Below are 8345 nucleotides of genomic sequence, written 5' to 3'. Positions count from 1 at the left end.
CACCCATGCATGTGCTAACTCTGATTCTCTGTTAGAGCAGCAAAAGCTCTTAGCCACTGAAACAGTCTCTCCAGCCCTTCCATGATAGTCTTCTTAAGAATTAAAGAGAAATACATTTTATTTCATGTGTATGGGAATTCTGCCTGCATATATGTCGGCGCACCAAATGCATACCCGGCACCTGTGAAAGCCAGGAGAGAGTGCCTGGCCCCTTGGAACTGGAGCTGTATTTAGTTGTGCACTGTCTTGTGGGTGCTGGAAACCAAACTGATCCCCTGGAAGAGCAGTGGGTGCTCTGAACTGCTGAACCATCTCTCAGCACCTGCTCAACCATACTCTTACCCAGTTTTAACCAAGGCATGCCCTTTACTAAAATGGTAATGTAAAGCAAACCTTGGAATCTCAGTAAATATCCCAATTCACCCTATAGATCAAGGACACTACAGAGATTGCCTGGATAGTTAGTTCTCATTGCTGTTTTGTTAAGGGGGTTGGGGGTGGGGCTAGGGTGGTAATTTGGGAAGCCAGCATTCAAGTAACGGCTATTTATTTTGAGTTTTGGCTTTTAGTAATAAGACTGCTTCAAACACTGTTGCGTGCTTTTGTTTTGTTGATGTTTTTGAGAAAATATCTCGCTATGTAGTGCTGGCTGGCCTGGAACTCACAGAGATCCACCTGCCTCTGCTCCTGAGTGCTGCGATTAAAGCCTGCACAACCAGGCTCAGCTCTTGTACATTTTTTAAGTGAATGTATCTATCCCTCTTGGAGGAGATCAAGTACTTTTGTTCTTATGTCCCCAAATGGTACATTCTTACAGCTTTGCTCTACAGCAATGAGCTCTTACTGCCACTGGCATCAATGGTATAATTCTACTACTTATCCAGAAAGATGAAAGTCACAAACACAATGAGCTAATGGCGAGGGCAGAGCCAAGGGAGGCTGACGGAGATATGTATCACTAAAAGAACAGAGCCTTCATCTTGGCACATGCCTGACAAAGTCAAAGCAAGCACAGACATGGTTTTTTTGCAGTAATACTTACAAAATGAGCTAGAAAACCAGCTGTTGCTGGATGAATGGATAAAGAAAATATGTACTAATGGAATTGTATTCAGACATAAAGAAGAATAAAATTGTGTTGTTTACAGGAAAATGGGTGGAACTGGGAATTATTGTGTTTAGCAAAAAGGCCATATTCTAAGACATAGGTATACTTTATTTCATGTGAGGAATCCAGATTAAAAGAAAAAAAGACATAGACATATAAGGGGGACTATTTAAGAAGAGGAAACAAATAATGGGAGAGGAAAGAGGGAGGCATAAGAAGGTTGAATAAGACATATGTAAATGTGTTGAAACATTTTCTTCCTTTCATTTCTTCCTCCTCTTCCTTGTTCCTCCCCTCTGTCTCTTTCTGTTTTTCACTCCCTCCATTCATTTACTTTTCTTCCTATCTTCTTCATCCTCCTCCTCTTCTCTTTTTTTAGACAGGATCTCACCACATAGCTCGGGTTGGTCTTGAACTTGTACTTTCCTGGCCCCTGTTTCCCTAGTGCCAGAATTCCCCAGCACTAATGGAGACAGCCATGAAATCTGCACTCCCCCTCACCCATACACTCGCCATTTCTACATCAACTGTCTGCTCCAGTGGGAATTTAGGCAGTAACTCCTCTGCCAACCACAGCGTGGGAAGAGCTACTCTCTAAGTTCTCTTTGGGTCTCTGCATCACAGGTAACCAAGAGTAGCAGAGAGGAGTCAGGACAGCTTGACCCAGTCTGAAGACTAGCGCTCTGCAGAGGAAAGAGACGGGCAGTGGAGAGAGGCTGAGGAGTAAATGGATGAATAGCAGAGAGCCCTTGCTCCAGAGCTCTCACATCATATACAACAGTTATGAAACATTTGCAGTTGGAGGGGCTGAAGACGCAGAGAACAGTTAAAAACAGCTGCCCATTGCTAAACTGAAAGAATTCAATGCAATCCAGAGTCTTTTATGTTATAAAAAAGAAATTAGTCATTAAAGACCATTACAGTGATTATTCTGCTAGATGTAGGAGCACAGCAGAAAAAAAAAAATCAAATACAATTTCACCCAATCAATGGAGACCCACTGACTCCAGGAGTCGGGTCAGGACTTTATGCTCATTAAAGAAATAAATCTCTCTTTCTTACTTTAAAAAAAAAAAAATTGGTTGTTTGTTTTATTGTGTTTTGTCCCCCACCCCACTCCCAACCCCAGACTGAAAAGAATGTGTTAGGAGTGTGTGTGTGCTTGGAAATAATGGGCCCATTAACAGAAGGAAGTGGTCTGCCAATGCCTCCTGCCAGAAATTACAAAGAGGAAGGCACTCCTTCCCACCACCATGTAGGGGAGGGAAACTGGCTCTTCACATTCCTTCCTATACATCTCAGCTAAAATTGCTTAACCCTTCTATAACTGGTATGTCTACTTGGCTTCATCTGATGTTTTCCCCATCGGAAAGCTCAGTGTGGCAGAACAAAAGAGTGGGGTTCCTGTACAGTGTCCTTACACTACTAGCTCCTCTGCCCTAACATGTGCCAGCAGCTGGATGTGATGGTTCATTTCAGAATCCTAGCATCTAGGATGTTAATGTAGGAGGACTGCCACGAGGTCAAAGCAATTCTGGGCCAGGCTACAGAATGATGCCCTGTTTTAAAATAAAACTTAAAAGACTGGGAAGTTGGCTCAGTTGGTGGTCTGTTTGCCTTGCAAGCATAAGGATTCAAGTTTGATCCTTAGAACCCAGGTTGTGGTAGTATGCACAAGCAATCACTGAACTGGGGAGGTGGAGTTATGTGGGGAGCTGACAGAAGGCGGCTATCATCCTTGCAGCCATCTTGAGCCATATATCCTGACAAGAGACTTGATTACAATAGCCTACAACAGCTGAGCACACTCTGATAACATCTTGTTTTAGATACCCAGGATTTTCTCTTGGGTGTGTGAGACTTAAAGGTGTGTGACTTAAGGGCGTGACTTAGAGATCAGATCTAGAGACAAAACCTAAGGGAATGAGTTAAAGGCGTGACTTAAAGGTGTGGCTTAGAAGTGAGACATAAAAGGCAAGAGGCAGACAGAAGAAATTATTATTAGGTAGTAGGCACTTGAGTCTTGGCATTTGGAGGAAGAACTTGGAACTAGACATTAGGCACTTAGCACTTGGAAGAAGTAACTTGGAACTTGGAGGCACTAGGGACTAGGAACTCAAGACTTGGGACTTGGACCGGGAAGAGAGCCTGAAGAATAAACAGGATTGGATCACACTCTGTCTGGTCTCCATTCCCCATGTCCATCCTCACTCTCTCTCTTGCTGAACCCCAACCCGCAGACCTGAGCAGCTTGGGGCAGTACAAGCTGGAACAATTTAGCCCCCAAGGCTTTTGGCAGTGCGGGTTCCAACATTGACAGAGCGGTCCTCGACATTTTGGTGCCTAACGTGGCGGAGCTCAGGCCGCAACAGAGTTACACAGATACTTAAAGTTTATTGGCAAGCCAGACAAGACTATTTGGTGAGCATTGTGGACTTTGCAGAGAGGGAGAGACCTGGTAATGATAGAGACCTGTAAGAGATGCATGTGTACCTGCACGTACGCACACACACACAAACACACACACACAAACACACACACATACACACACACATGATAGATGATAGGTAGATCAATAGATAGATAGATAGATAGATAGATAGATAGATAGATAGATAGATAGATGAGAGAGTTGGGAGTAGAGGAATGCAGGCCAACAAAAGAAGTGGGGTGACTAGTAGAAAGCAAAGGACAGGAAGAGAAATTCCAGGAAGCTTAGGGACAACCTAAGCAGCATGCAATCTTCTGCATCCCCTGTAGCTAAAAGAATACTGCTTTTTAGAGGAGAAGGGAGGGAAACCATATGTCTGCATTACATTCGTATTGTTTAGGAACCAAAGAATTCATACCCACCATCATTTGTCACAGAGTTTGGTGTGAATCAAATGACTACATCAGATGTCAGCCATGAAGACAGATGGGAGAACAGCCCTTGACTTTCCAACAGTTTGAGTGCAGCTCTTATTCATTGTAGACCAGAAGCTGCTGCTCTTAGCCTGTTCCCAGACCAGGGAAGGTCTGTCAAGACAGAGTCCTGTCTCTACCCCTTTCTCAGATTCCCTGTGGTGCCTTTCCAGGTTTCCACTCTGCCCCCAGCCACAGCTATCTATAGTTTCATTCCATCAGATAACCTGGGCCTCATATTTTAACCTCTAGATTTCACTTTTTGTCCATGTCCAGGCTCCTTTGTCTTGAGTTCAGAGTTTTTTTTCTTTTGTGTCATATTAACAAATTATTTTCCTCATGTGGCCTCAGAGGCAAATGAACATTATTCATAAATTAAAAATATACAAGGTTTTTACATATATGATAGGCATATATATGTGTGTGTATATATGTATATATATGTATATGTGTGTGTGTTTGTGTGTGTGTTTGTGTGTGTGTGTGTGTGTGTGTGTGTGTGTGTAGGAGCAGAACAGAACAAAACTCAAACACAATTCCACCCAATGAATGGGGACCCACTGACTCCAGGAGTTGGGTCAGAACTCTATGCTCATTGAAGAAACAAATCTTTCTTTCTTACTTTTTTTTAAAAATTGGTTGTTTGTTTTATTGTGTTTTGTTCCCCACTCCCCAGGACTGGGAATAATGTGTTTAGGAGGCCTGTATGTGCTTGGGAATAATCACAATAAATAGGCAATCACAGTCACTCATTCTTCTGTTATTTAGGATGATACAAGCAATTTCTTTCTGAACTCATAATCTTTCTGCGTCTATTTCTCATGTACACATGAGTGCCACCATATTGGGCTAACTGATGATACTTCTACTGATATCTCTCCTCAACTAGACTATGACCTCTACATTGCCCACTCTGGTGCCTTCTTGTGTTCACTCCCTGGTAAGTGACAAGTCCACAACCAGACTTTTCTTACATCTTAGTAATAATCTGGACTTCTGGTCTACCCACAGTTGTACCTGAGCCAGGTGAGACCTCCCTCCCCCCCCCCCCAAAAAAAAAGCCAACCTTTTAGATACAAGGCCATTGTATCTAGATTGACCTTTTATGAAAGGGACCTGTTCTTAACTGGTAATTAAGAGAATTCTGGTACCCTAGATCTCCACCTCCAGAGCCAGTAAGGGAGTTACAATACCCGGTTCAGGTTTTAAGGATAACTCTTTGACAGGCTGACCTTTTTTTGGTCTGCTCTTGAGGACTTATTCAACAAGCATCCAGGTCGCATTTCTTGCTTCTGTCCTGAATCGTAAGAAGCATCTTGAGCTATACCTCCAACCTAAGTCCGAATCTCTGAGCCATTCCTACCATTTTTGCTGTTGCTTAAAAAACATTGTGACGTTCTTTCTGCCCAGCACAGTGCTGTTACTTAAGTTTGGTCACTGTCTCATTGGCTCTGTGTTTCTGTGTTTCTAGTGAAGCATCTACAACAAAATGATGGCTGGGACAGTTCCAAAGGTTATCATGATGGAACCATTTACAGTTTTTAAATGTGAGGTATAAGCCAGTTTCCTTGGTGACATCAATCTTCAGCTCCAATGGACTAAAACCAAACTAGACCTTTTGTAGTGAGTTTGTGGAAAATGTTAAAGATATAAAGCACATTTAGGAGATATTAGAGGAGCATCCTGGAGAGAATTATGTTTAATGCCCTCCATTTTCTGTGTAATAACCTGTGGCTGCCATCCCTCAGGGCTCATCAGCTTTCGTAGAACAAGATATTCCTGGAGGTTATAACCACAATTAAGCATTTACATTGGGAACTCACTGTAATAAGTTCATCTAACAGTCTCTCTCTGTGGAATCAGCTTCATAGTGACCCCTGTGCAGAAGCACCGGAGAACACAGAGCCCTAGGCAAAGCCCATGGCCATTATTATCACAGTGCCCTTCTGCGGCTCACGGCTTCTTGGAAGTTCTTTTCATAATGCATAATGTTAAGGAAAGGGTCCAGTGGTCTCCATCTTTCCAGAACTGACATTGCATCATCTCATTAATCTTCTATCACACAAATTATGTCATTATCAGTCAGGTCAAATAAATGATTAACTGGAAAGGGGGAAATGAAGGGAATCTTGCAAAAGGAGATTTTCAACACAAGTCTCCCTAATCCTCACTGTACACTCCATTCTCAGATGTGAAGAGTAGAGTTTTGGATAAAGTACAATCCAACCAGCCTAGAGGCATCCCTTGCTTCCAAGCACAGTGCCATGCCCAAGCCCCTCCATTAGGGAAACCCCAGAAGTGTAATTGACTAAGGGTTTATAGGACTTGGGATACTGTGTGTCTATGCCTTGGTTGGGGTTTCTATTACAGTGATAAAATACCACAACCAAAAACAATCCGGAGGGTCAAGGGTTTATTTGGTTTACCGGTCACAGACCACTATTACAGTAAGCCAAGCTTACTGTAATAAGCTTTCTTAAATTAAGGAAATTTATAAAAGGAACCTGTAAAAAGGAACCTGGAGGCAAGGACAGAAGCAGAGGCCTTCAAAGAATGCTGCTGACTGGATCATTTCTTGTGGCTTGTTCAGTTTCCTTTCTTATATCATCCAGAACCACCTGCTCAGGAACTGGGCACTCCCACATCCATCATTAGTTACGAAAATGATCCATAGGCCTGCCTATAGGCCAGTCTGATAGGGGAGGGGCACTTTCTCAATTGAGGAGTTTTGTTTTGTTGTTTTCTTTTTTGTTTTTTTTCCCCCAAATTACTCTCAAGCTTAGGTCAAGTTGACAAAAAACCTGACTTGCATAGGAATAGGGGCTATGGCAAATTTGAGTGCCTGCATCCTGTCTGTGGTAGAGCTGGTTGGTCCCTAGCTGGAATTCCGAGTGCAGTTTGCCAGTTCTTTGTGCAGTCCTCAATTTCCACATGCTCTGTTGCTAATATTTGACCCTGTGACCTTCCAGAAGTGTGTTCCTGGGTCTCTGGCAGGGAAGAGTCTGGAACTTAAGCTTCGCCTTCTTCCTGGACACAGATGCACTCATCTGACTCCAGGGAGGATAACTTCTGAGCTATCTATGATGCTGTGATCCCCCCTGTGGTGTCAGACTGAGCCTGGGACCTCCCCAAATACTCTTGCCAGGATTCTTTGTCCATCTGCTCTGCTTTCTGACCCCTTCAGAAATGTCTGTTGGGAGTACTTTGCTTGTGACAATGCCTTATGTAGTCCAAGCAAACCTTGACTTCACTGTATAGTCTAGGATGGTGTGTGATCCATCTGCCTCTTCCTCCCAAGTACAGGGATTACAAGAATGTTCTATCATGCCTGGTATGAGAGTACTTTCTTGGGCCCAAATCCTTGGCTCAGAGTCTGATTCTGAAAGAACCTGACCTACAACAAACACCATCTAAATGCACACATATACCACCTTTTAAAGGTTAAGTACTATCTGCTAAATGATGTCTATCAGAGAGTCAAATTCAGCCAATGGGGCACCAGTTTGTAATATCTGCCTTAATTTAAGAAAGCATAATTATTCCCAGTCCGTTGAAGCACACAGGAAACTTGATAAGGGCATTGAAAATTTGCCATAGACACTGAGAGCCTCCAGAGGCATGTATCAAATGCCCGTATCTATCATACTCTCCTGTCTCCCGTTGCAGTCTGTTCTTTCTGCTCTATATATCCACATTTGCTGCTGTAAATGCTGAAGAACAGAAGCAGAGTGTGGTAATCCCTGGGCTGGTTAATGATGCAGAGTCGAAATCACTTCCATTTCCATAGTTTAGAGACACTCTTGTACCTTTTGTGCTAATAATGCCCAGTGTTTGTTCTGTGTGTTATTCCATCCAGAGTGTTCTCTGGTATAGTGTTCTGTGCAGTTCCTAGGATGTCCCTAAGATGGATGTTATGATTGCCATTTTACAGATGAGGGCTGTACTTTGAAAGTTGCAATTCAGATAAATGGGGTCATAAAATTTGGATGTTCTCCTAGCAGATGGAGAACTAGGGAGTGACCCACTGTCTTAAAAACTTGGTGATTGTGAGCCAAAGAGAAGTAGGAGACAACTGTGTGAGATCTGGGCTGAACAGAGAAAATTCAAGGCTAAGGTGTCAAAGGTAAGATAGGATGCCTGCAGAAAGAAAAGGAAAGAAGCTGGTGTGATGGAGAGTTGGAAAAGTGGGCAAAATTTTTCCATGCCTGGGGCTACCAGAATCTCCTGTTTCCTGATGTAGACAGTTCTTTCTACATATCAACACTTGCTGCTGTAAATGCTGGTTAGAGCGGGTAATTCCTGGGAGATTAGGCACTTCCAACATTAGCTCTGA

The sequence above is a fragment of the Arvicanthis niloticus genome, chromosome 21 (genome assembly GCF_011762505.2).
Source record: "Arvicanthis niloticus isolate mArvNil1 chromosome 21, mArvNil1.pat.X, whole genome shotgun sequence".
Taxonomy (NCBI): domain Eukaryota; kingdom Metazoa; phylum Chordata; class Mammalia; order Rodentia; family Muridae; genus Arvicanthis; species Arvicanthis niloticus.
The sequence above is the reverse complement of the archived record's forward strand: the minus strand, read 5'-3'. Positions refer to the sequence as shown.